We start from the raw sequence: 11,841 nt of genomic DNA, 5'->3' as shown, positions 1-11,841 counted from the left end.
TGCATTTTATACTTTACGTACTTTTGCTTTCTCATTGAGGTACGACTAACCAAACCAAACCAAACCAAACCAAGTCCCGGCCAAAGCCCCGAGCTCATTACGGCAATGACAAATCAGTTTTCTTGTCAAACGCAACGACGCTGATGTCAAGTGTGTGTCTATCCGGTGGGTTCTTCCCGGGTGTCTGTGCGGTTGGCGTTTTCCAATTTTATAGCTGAAGTCATTCCCCAGCAGCCATCCGCAGGCATCTCTCATGCCAAACCTCCCGCTGGCTGAAGTGGGATTAGGATTCTGGATTCTGTGGATTCTGTGGATTGTGGCTCGCAAAATCCCATCCTGAGATGAGAGACGTGTCCTGCTCCAGTTCATTTCGTTTGTTTGCCGACATTTATGACACGGACTGTATGTGTGGTGGTGTGTGTGTGTGCATCTGAAGTTGCCAACAATTGCAATTTAAATTGAGGCATTACTCTGGTCAACACAATGATCTCCCTGGCGAATGGGGCTTCCGTTTCCGCTGGGGACATGCTTTCAAGCTCATGTCAAGGCAAATTCTGGGACAAGACCACAAAGCATTTGCTTGGCTTATTCCGTTCCTAATCAGTTAATTGATATCTTGGTGGAGCGGAATTGTAAGAATGAAAACTCGTAAAAATATACCCCTAGAAACCCCACCCACGAGTTCATAGGTCCCTTCATGGCACAGCCCAAATTTCTATGGCCTCTAAAGAGAAAATATTGTCATTATTCTACGGTTCGTAGTTCAGAGACAGAGGAAGAAGGCCTTGTTGCCGAGGGGATCTTAGGTTCCGTTTTGAAAATACTGGGAGCTCCGACTGACTAATTCCAGCCAAATGACAGCGTATTCGTTACTCGCTACTCTTTACTAGCCAATCGTTACTCGTTAATCGCTACTCGTTACTCTTTACTCTTCGGCCTAATCTCCCGTTCATTACAATATTATTTATGAAATTCTCTCCAAATTAAAGTCTACTTTCCTTTGGCTCTCAAGCTGAAGTCTAATTGCATGGCCTACACGTCACTCATTACTCGCTACTACTCGGCCTACTCTCCCACTCGTTACAATATGTTCTTTGAAATCGCAAATGAGATATTTATGAACTTTTTTCCGAACTAAAATCTACATTCATTTGGCTCTCAAGCTGGAGTCTAATTGCAGGGCCTCAGTTTTTTCTGTTGCTTTCCATTTCATTACAATTTCAATTTGGTGGACCCCACTCCACTCCCTTGCCCCATCTTTGCTGTGGTTTTGCCTACCCATTTTCATTTTCATTTCCATTTTCATTTGATTTTCTTTTCTACTTACTTACTTTTTTTGTAATGCCTTTGCTGTTTTTTGCTGCAAAACTTTTATTCGCATTGAAATGATTTTAATGACAGCAATTTGTGTTTCGAAATCGCGCAACATTAGCTTTGGATCCCAGATACGTATCTGGAGGGCAAAAGTGGTTCGGCATGGGGCACGGCGTTAAATGAACGTGTTTATAACGCTTAACTTTCAAATTAAGGCCCAGGACAGGCCGTGGACGTGGAGGCGAAGGCGGAAGTTTCGATTTGTCTGCGGCCAGCCCGAGGGTTTTTCTGGATGGGAAATTGCGCGACGTTGTCTGACAGAAGGATAAAGACCCGAAAAAGCCTCAGACAGACTGACAGACAGGCGGAACATTACGTCAGCAAAGTCTCTCCTCACATCATCATCATCGTCAGCCCCATCTTGGGCTAAATTTGTAGGTTAGTGGGCTCCCAGTGGAAAGAAATGTTTTGTGATTTCTCTCTCGTTATTATCACACTAAGATTTTGATTGATGAGATTTGGCCACGCTGTCGGGCCAGAGAGAACGTGATCCACCCAGCACACCCAGCCCCCATCTGCAGCGTCTTTTTATGTGGGCCTTGATTTTGGCCTACATTTCCCGCCCGCCTAATGGCGGAGTTGCGGCCAAAAGCCGCGGGGCTTGATTAGTTTTCTTCTCTTTTTGGGCCCAAAGCCCCACACTTTGGGCCTAGTTTTGTCTGCGGCAAGTGGCAGCGTTTAAAGGCTGAAAGTGGCGAGACCTTTGGGGCAAGTTCTCTCTCTGTCTACCATCCTGCTTTCCTCTTTTCTGTCGCTCTCTGTCTATCTCTTAAATGGTTGGATAGTGAAACCAAATCGTTTTCAGGGGAGTAGGATTCATAAGGAAAGCATTTTCGAGGCTAGAGAAGTGCTGGAGGGTGAGGAAGGATATTCTTGGTGGCTTTAACTAAAGGAGGATATAGTAGAGATATAACAATCCCTTTCAGGCTTGCTATCCAAATCGTTTTTCTCCCCCTCTAATGCTTTGTTTTCCCTGATTTCCTCAAATACTTCGACTCTTAAAGCTGCCCCATCGAAATACAAGTAATTTCCATTAAAACTACTGCCTGGAAAATACTTTTGTTGCCGCTTACAGGCTATCAGCAATGCTGTCTATTACGTTGCTTCAACAAATGCCTCAACAACAACAAATAACAAACAAGTTGCGGCCAGAGCAGCACTTGTTGCCCCATAAACGATGCCACACACAAACACCTGACGGGGCACGGCCCGGCCCGGCCCGGCCCGGCCCGGCTCGAGTGGCACAGAGGCAGAGCCAACAGGGAAAAGCCGCCAGAAGAGTAACAGCAAAAAAAAAAGAAACAATTTCTGCGATTATATTGTTCACGTGTTGCCAGACTCTCGTCCCCCACTCCCCACTCCCTGCCACATGCCCCCCGCCACCTGGGTGTCGGCTGTGTCTCTGCATCTGTTTTCATTTCGCTTCTGCTTTTTTTTGCTGCTTTTTTTTGGTAATTTTACAAAACATTTTCCCATATTAAATCATAAAAATATAAAGGTGAGATGTACAAGAGGCGCTAGTAATTTATTTGTACGGCATTTTTATGTACTTTTTAGCTCTATTATTATTGTTATTTTTATGACTTGCTGCTGCGGAGGGTCCGCAGATACAAGTGGGAAAAAGTAACGAGGGTAACGATACCCTGGAAAGATCGTAATGGATATGTGAGACCTTGATTTTGATTGAGTTTTGAGCAGAGTCTGAGGTCGATTGTCCAGCGATTCGCCCTATGGAAGGTATAGCTGTAGAAGGATTGGAATCACTGTATACCGATCCCTCTTATAAAAGTAATAAGAGGTAGTATTTTAATATTTAATAGACCATTCCATACTCTATTAAAAGTATGTCCCTCTAGACCCCGCCTCCAATCTTTCGACTCCCTTTACAGTCCCTCCATTTCCAGGGTACAAAGCCAAAAAATTGCAATATGCTTTTGGTGTCCAAGTTTCAGTTTATGTCTCTACGAGTGTCGGTCTCTGTCTCTCTCTCTCTCTCTCTCTCTGTCTCTGTCTCTGTCTATTGCAAATTGCGCCTGGTGTTGCAAGAAGCTCCAAAGCGGCGGCAAGCTGTGTGATAAGTTGTTATACCACCGGCAATAACAATCACACAATCCGAGACCCTCTTGGAGGCATTTGGGGGTGGTGTCTGCCCAAAGAAACACAAGAAGATTTCCATTTTTCATTCGTTTATGTTGAAACCTCGGCCAAATTGCCGATTTTGCAATCGAGATGCGTGTGACCTGAATTATGCAGATTTCGTGCGGCTTTCACATGGCAGAATCGCAGAATAACAGAATGACTGAAATGCTCAAGTGTAATTGTGGCATGCAACTTATAATGGTGTACAGTTGGTTGCATCACTAGAAAGTGGTACAGGTTTATCAAGAAAAGATAAGCTGAAGTCGTCTTCATTTTAATGTATTATATATTAGATTTATCTATATCTATATATCATATATCTGTGTCTCAAATTCTCTAATAATATAATAATTTATGATTTCTAAACAATTTTCAATAAGAAATCAAATATAGAAAAATATGTAGAGCCAAGACTTTGGCTCATTCCCATACCATCGTTTTTTCCCATACCATTTTTTTATCATTTAATCCTAAGAAAAGTCAGATTTTATATGGATTTTAGTGCATATTAATGTGAATAATTTTAATAATTGATTAGCGCAACTTCAGGCTTGAGTTTACTGATGATGATAGTAAACTAGTAATTTGAGGAAGTTTATTTCTAAGTATCCTCGAATACCAGTCTAACACCTATCTTTCCTGCATTTTCCGAACGGTTCGGCTAACGCGTCGTGCGGCAGTGCCCCTCGGTTGGTTGGACGCGAGGAGGGCTTTGTTATTGCCTGGAATCCGCGCTCAACAGCCTTCTGCTGGTGTCGAATGGGCCACCTGATGGTGCAACGTCCAAATATATGAAGCCAGGAAGATCTCTTACTGTTTTCTGGTGTGCCTTGGCCTGTGCCTTGGATGCCAAGGAGGGCAAGGGAAAAAACCTCCAGCAATGCTTCCATCCCAAGCTGCTCAACGAGGAGCCATTGACGTAAGACACGTCTCCTCTGTACTGGTGTATTCCCACCTGAAACTTTCTGCGTAAAACCCCAGAGATAAGGCCAGTAAACCCTCTGTAAGAAAAACAGAACTCGAGTGCCGCTACCCAACTCAAGCCCATCAATGAAACAATTTGGTGGGTATTTGGGGGGCGCGGCTGGTCAGCGCCCACTTCGTGGCACACTTAAATTTATTGAGGCTGTGCGTGGAAAATATTTTCGTTGAAATTCGCTTTTGACGTTTTCCTCTGCATTCATTTGTGTAATTGAACACCTTCGAAGGAGGAGTGCCCCAAGCCCCGGGACTGTGGGTGAGAGTGTAGATACAGATACAGCTACAGATGGAGACAGAGAGAGAGAGATGGCCCCAACACTAATTATACAATTGCTTGGAAGAGACCCCGACACCGACGACGACGGCTGCTCCTCTTTTGGCGTGTGAATTAATTAAAGCTCCAACCTTGGAGAATTTTGCATACTAAAAAGCTCCAGCGCGGCACAAGGTGTGTTCATTACCTTTGCTGGCCCAAAGAATGTCTTGGAATGGGCTGAAAGTGGAAGTAGATGAAATCCACTTGATGTTTCTCGTAGGCCTTTTGCGATTTGTCATATTGGAGGGCGCCCCAGAGACACTTTCGGGCTTAATGACTTTGACAGCTAATAGCTCTCACTAATTGCTCTGATCTCTGGCACGAACTAGACTTCCAGCCAGCCTTTCAACCCGAAAGAAAAAGAAATTATATAAATATAAATACCCCCACTTAGAGCAGATTTTTCATCATCAAAAAGTGAAAACTAGTTTTAGTTTTGGGAACACATACGATTTTAATTGGTTTTGGCTTTTGTTTGTCATTTGTGGAGCTGTTTAAATGATTTCTATATGAATTTCAATGGAAATTAATTAGTTAACAGCTCATTTGGGCCAGTTCTTGTGGATAATTCCTTTGCCATGCACAATGCAGTCTTTCGAACAGCAGTGCTTCCAGCCAATACCCTCTCTGTTCTTTTTCTTTTGCCAGTTAAGTAAGCCTCGTCTTGTGGGCGACATTCCGTCTCGGAGTTGAGCCAAGACGATGCCAGTTGGCAGGCAAATTGCGGGCTAAGACGGGGCCAAGACGGCTGACTGGCTGACTGGCTGACGGTAATGATGACGCCCAACTAAGAAAACAAAGAGCCAGACAAAGTCGAATGTTGGCTGTGGAATATTCTTGTACTGGTTGTAGAGCACACGCCCAAGACATAACCAAAACTGCTGCTCCTCGAGAACTGACCTTATTCGTGGGTCGGGGTCTTGGCTGCTTGGCAATCGCTTAGAGCGCGTGCTTAAGTAATGAGGCCCAAAGATGTTTGGAGAGGCTCGAGACGTGGGTGGAGATGCAGGCAAAGAGGAAAAGTCAGCGGCAATTAGAAGAGACGATGACGAAGTCGGTCCCGAGGTCTCAATGACTTGAATCATTTGCTGCAAGTGGGCGTCTTGCTGATTGCGCTGACATTGGGTATTACATGGTCGGCCAGAGGGGTGTGGCCGGGCCCCCTCCACTCTTCCCCCCAAGGAGTGTGCATGTAAAGGTTAAGCTTTCAATTAACTCGAGTGCAGTGGGAGCAGCAGAGGGTTAAATGAGGGGAGCGAGGGAGCAGCAGAGCAAATAGTGGTTTCAACTGAAGTGAGAGAACATCAATTCGAACTCAAAACTCACATGAATAAAAACCGAAGATAAAGCAGGGAAAAAAGTAGCCAAAGAACGGTACGGAGGGGTGCAGGAGATACGAAAACTGACCAAAGTAATAAAACGAAATGAAATGAAACGGAAATGAAACTTAACGGCTTCCAAGTAAATACACTAACAACGGAGGCCAAAGGAGAAACTTTTCACATACCGCTACCATACACCCGACACTCGCACTCGCTCTCGCACTTCTGCCTGTTGTTCCATTCCTTTGCCGTCCCTCTGCGGCGATCTGAGGCAGTGATGGCGCAGGGATCAAGCTAGCTTCTAGGTAGCTTCTGGATTCAAGCCGGAAAATAGCCAAAGATATGTACAGAATTACAGAGTTAATGGACTACAAAATAAAAGTTTTATCTACTAACGAATGCTCTAGAAGTCGATTGATTTACTAAGTAATTCGTACTTTTGACATTCGTTGGAATACTTTGGTATTTAGTGGCTAATTTTGTTAAGAATTAATGCCACTAAAGAACTAATGTCTAAAACAAGGACCATACAATAGAAAAAATTTGTATTTAAAGACCAAAGTTCAAGAACGCTGAAAAACTGTTAGAAAACTTCAACTTTGGGTCGCTTTTTGTACAGGATATATCCCCACCATCGGCAGGAAACAAAAATCCTGTGAAAGGTGTTACATTTCTCTTTTAAATCTATAAATTTGTGTGGATATCCGCAATGCAGATGCCGAATAAAAATTATGAATTATATATTTTCAAAAATATTTTGGGGCTACAAACTGCAAGTACAGTTGACATCACATACCGCGAATCCCAAAGGCAATTCGTTGTACGAAAAATTCGTCTTAGAGAATTCGTTGTTGCAGAATATAGAATTGCAGTGTTCTGGAAATAAATTCCTTATGAAGAAAACCTTGTTGTACGGAAGTTCGTGATAGAAAAGTTCGACTGTATGGGAGGAAGTGATTTGTTCATCCAAGCCTACAGTCTTGTTTCGTGCCTCGTAGAAAGTTTTATGTTTTTCGCCAACAACAGGTCAAATTCCTAGCCATTAAACCGCTAGGAGGACATCTCTGATGCATTCCTTTCGTTTCTTCGGCTGTTGCGCTCCTCTTCGCGGCATGCGTGTGTATTGTGTTTGTGTTTGGCGCTAGTTAAACTTTATCAAGGCAACACCAATAACAGCATAATATATGTATGGCGGAGGGAGGGGTAATAGGGGGCAGGAGGCAGGGGGCAGGAGTGGCAACAAGAACGCCAGAGGAGAGTCAGCAACAGAAGGAGATACAGCGCCAAAGTTGTGCGTTCAAAACAAGCAAACGGCTTCTGCATCTATCTCTCTCTCTCTCTTACCTACACTACACTGGGAAAAATAAACACTGCTATATTGGATGATAATGGATCCATTAACGATAAAGAGAACCTTTCAGAACCTTGTTTCAAAATACACACAAGATTTTGTTGTCCAATTGAAATGTTGTAGATTTTTTCTGAGTGCATTCCTCTCTGCATTCCCTCTTTCGTCCACTTTTGGAGTTTTTGACTTCTCAAGTTCAGGCCCCCTTCTAGCCATCTCTGTCCCGCTTAATGCCAAGTTATATATTGGCTAGAAAAACAGAAGCGAAGCACACATTGACTCGCTTTTTACTTTCGACTCCATTTCGCCCAGCACATGGCGTCCCCCCGTGCCCCGCCCCGCCCTGCCCCACTATCCAAAAGTCAACCTAAGTTTACTTTATTTTATTGGATGCAACACATATTTTTCTTTTCTCTTCTTTTCTTTAGTCTTATATTTTTCTTGTACTCTCGTTGCCGCTGTCTTTAGTCGGGCAAAAGTGCGTAAATTTGTGGGTCCAGCCCGAAGTTCCGCCTGTTCCTGGGCCTGGGCCCATATAAAGTTGGTAATGAATTGAAAGGTGCTGCCAAATATCATCCCAAAACAGAAACTCGTATTAAAAGTTCATAAAACAGAGAGTTTTTCGCCCAAGTTTCGCTCTGGAACTTAATCAAATAACTCTTCAAGGATTTACGAGATAGGAGATAAAGAGATTTCGGAATAGTTTGGGGTGAAAAGATCCCCGATTTCCCCGTAAAGGAATGCCAGTTTGAGGTGGAGTTTTTCGGTGTTAAATCAATTCCAATTTCCATCACTTGTCAATCCCATTTTAAATGATTTAATCCTTCTCCTAACTGGATTCCATTTCAATTAAAAAAAAGCATTTTGTCCAATCAATAAATTAAAAGCTTAATTGTTCAACATTTGCCGTAGCCATATTAAATTCGTAATTAAATTTGTTATTCAGTGAAAAGGTAAAATGAAATTTGATTTATTATGCAAATCGAATTTGTTCCCTTCTTAGACAATAAAAAGTACAGAGTCAACAAGCTGACAAATTCAATTGGTTTCCAGGACAGTGCGTGGCGAAACTGTAAGCCTGATAGAGTTCCTGCACAGTAATAGGAATATTTGCCCCACAGAAAGGGAAACTTAAATTGCATTGCCTCCTCCTGGTGGGGCCTTTGAGCCAGGTCCACACCCATCGCCAATTCTGGTTATATTTTAGTATTAAAAACGGCTTTATTGTGCGCTGCCCCGCAACCGGAGTGTCTGTCTGTCCGGCTAAAAGTAAACCCCAGCCTGAAGTAAGTTTATGGTGCTGTGCTTTCTGGCCAAATCCAGTGCGGGAAGCAGACCAGACCCAAAGTGTTGGCCATTACTTGTGGGTGTGTGCGTTGGCGGTGAAGATTATAGCATACTTTAAAGGGCCGTAAGCTTATATAGCACTTAATAGCACATAAAACCGGGAACGTGATAATGCAACGCACTCGACAACCGTCGAGGCGAGGCGAGTCGAAGGCGAAAACTTTAAACAAACGAATGCGGAAAGAGGTACAAATTCATGGGCTATAAGAACACAAACTGTGTACAGTTTGGCATAATTGGGGGCATGAAACATGCATAACATGTAGATGAAAGGGAGGACTATAGATAGAAAGAGACACCTCTTTAAGAGGAGAGACATCTGCTGTACAAAGACCTCTTTTCTGGAGAGGATTCCTCGTCCAGCCAATTAAATCAAAAAGGTGATACAAATCTCTTAATAAATATAACTTTCTATCCTCATAAACTCCCATCTTTATCCCAGATCCAGATCTGGGAAAGTTTCTTCAAACTTTTGCCGAAAGTTAGAAAAGAATGGAGATTCCTTGCCTCCACATTTAATCTAAATTTGGAGCATCCACTCACTCTGATTAGTTTGCTCCCACTCTGCCGATATCCTTCGACCACAAACAACATTTCAATGCTCCTTTCCGCCCATTCTGCCCCCATCTATCATCGGCTCTAAGCCCTGAACTTTAGCCGCAGCAAAACCACATCATTCATTATTGGAGGGCACTCCAGTGTCCTGTTCTTTTTTCGTTTTGCTTAATTGACAACTATTTTGTTTTTATCCAAAGATTGTGTTGAAAACTTCCACAAGAATGTCAAATGTCAAAGTGTCCGGCAACAACAAATTGTTCACCGAGAAAAACCACAAGAGATCGAAGTAAACAAAGAGCCGGAGTCCAGAATCCAAATCCAAGACGCAGTGCACACATCAGCAGTTCAAACAGAACCCAATTGACCATAACTTATCGGATGAAATGGCGCCCTCTGCCACGCCCACTATCAATCACAGGCAGACACAATAAGACACCCAGAGATATCCAAAAATTCGACATTCGGTTTTGAAGAGGCCTGTGCCGAAATGACGAAAATGAAATCAATTTGCGTCTCGAAATCTGTTCAACACAAAGCAAGAAAAGTGTTGCATGTCCGTTGTGCAGCTCGGTCGCAGAGGAGGCGTATGCAACGGGTCCATTGAGCAGCTTAGTCAGTCAGTCATTCATTCGGGCAGTCCAGCCACAGACAGCCATAGGAGTGCCATCCTTCTGTGTGTTCTTGGGGGAAGTACAATATCCCCTGGGCTGGTGGGTTTTAAAATTGTTTGTGTTGTTGATGTTCGCCCACAGATTGGAATGGAATGGAATGGAATGGAATGGATAGAACACTTAACTTAAGGCTGTTGAATGGTTGGGCGGAAGTAGAGTCAATATAGGCTTAGTCACCTCTTGAAAACGTAGAACGATGGGTAGTAGTAGAAGTACTAGATAGTTGGCAAAGTGAAGGACAATGGATTGGTTCCTTTAAAGTATAACGAAATCCCTCCCAGTAGTACTGTTTATCTCTAGCACACTCCTTCAGTACCTCCCCTACAATATTCCCTTCCATCAATCACATAATCCCCAAATCAAATACATAGCATCCTGTCTTTGGGAGACCTTCGATGAACCGCCGGGAAAGCGAGTATTGAAAAAAGTTCTGCCCTCAACCGCACAGTGGAGACCGCTTGCCTTGGATTTCCATTTGGCAGGTTACAATACATTTTTGTGGTTTATCCTCTGCATTGTTTTACCCAAATCCCCCCTCCAAGGCCCCCTGCCCCCCGCCCACCATTCCAGACATTCCCCAATGTGTGACAATAAAGTTTAGTGGGTGGAAGGGTGGCTTTGGAAATCCTTTAATTGACTTTGGGGTTTCCACCCCCCAACCCTAGCTGTCCCTGCTATCGGAGATGAGTGGCAAAACAATTTCTTTGCCCCGAGTATCCATCGATGAGTCCACATTTTGCTGCTCATTGAGTGGATTTTTGTCTTGCTTTACGCTTTGCCAAGCATTTTATTTTATTTCATTTTATTTTGCATAATCGATTAGTATTCCGGAGAACGGAGCCGTAAGCCCTTCCATGTATCATCATCATCGTCGTCGTTGTCCCTGTTCCGCTATCATGCCATAATGACTGGTCGGAAAGTCTATGCAAATGGAATTCTATGGAATTGGGCAACATTCGTTGACAATTATAGATATTCACAATGATGATGCTCTGCATTTTTCGGTGGTCGGAGGTAGGGGGAGGGGGGTTCTATCCATAAAGATACAACAGAATGGAATCTGGCACGAATATGCTACATTTTTATTGCTGTGCCAGCCCGGGGGGCTCCTGTACTCGTAGAATAACGACACAGCCAGTATGTTTGTCTTTCATTGTTCTCTCCAGTCGAAAGAGTGTCAAATGTACAGTGTGTCACGGTAGTGTATGGCTGAAAAATAGGCAAATAGGGTGTTCCCCCCACAGATCTCGATTCTTGCCTACCACATCCTACAGCTATGTCGCCTACTGTCCCCTGCAGATAGAATACTGCACCCACATATGGTTTTATTGATAAGCCTCTTTGTCTTTTGTTTCAACCTCAACTGTGCTTGGGCTGGTGTTTCGGGCTCCTGTTTTCTGGTTCAACCTTTTGTTTGCGGAATCATTTAAAGGGGTCACTCACAGGGGCACTTGGCCTGTTAATTTATGGGCCGAGACCGACGCCTTCTCCGGCTGTGGCAAATTTTGACCCAAAAATGTTGAGTGTTTGAATGTTTCGGCAAATTGTGTGCCTGGCCATTAGCCAGTTTGAGTTATGGTGGGCTTTTGTGCCTCGTTTTGGCCAGAGATAGTGCCCTGCCTGACGCATAAATTCGCCAGATATTTGCTGAGATTTTTCCAATGATTTCCAACTGAATGTTTAGTCATAATTTCTCCTGCAATTAATTTTGTAAAAGTACACGAAAAATTACTTAATTCGATTGCAGCTTAGTGCGAAATACAAATTGATTTGCACTTTATTCCG

The sequence above is a fragment of the Drosophila persimilis genome, unplaced genomic scaffold (genome assembly GCF_003286085.1).
Source record: "Drosophila persimilis strain 14011-0111.01,24,50 unplaced genomic scaffold, DperRS2 tig00000191-arrow-pilon, whole genome shotgun sequence".
NCBI lineage: Eukaryota > Metazoa > Arthropoda > Insecta > Diptera > Drosophilidae > Drosophila > Drosophila persimilis.
This window is presented reverse-complemented; position numbering follows the sequence as displayed.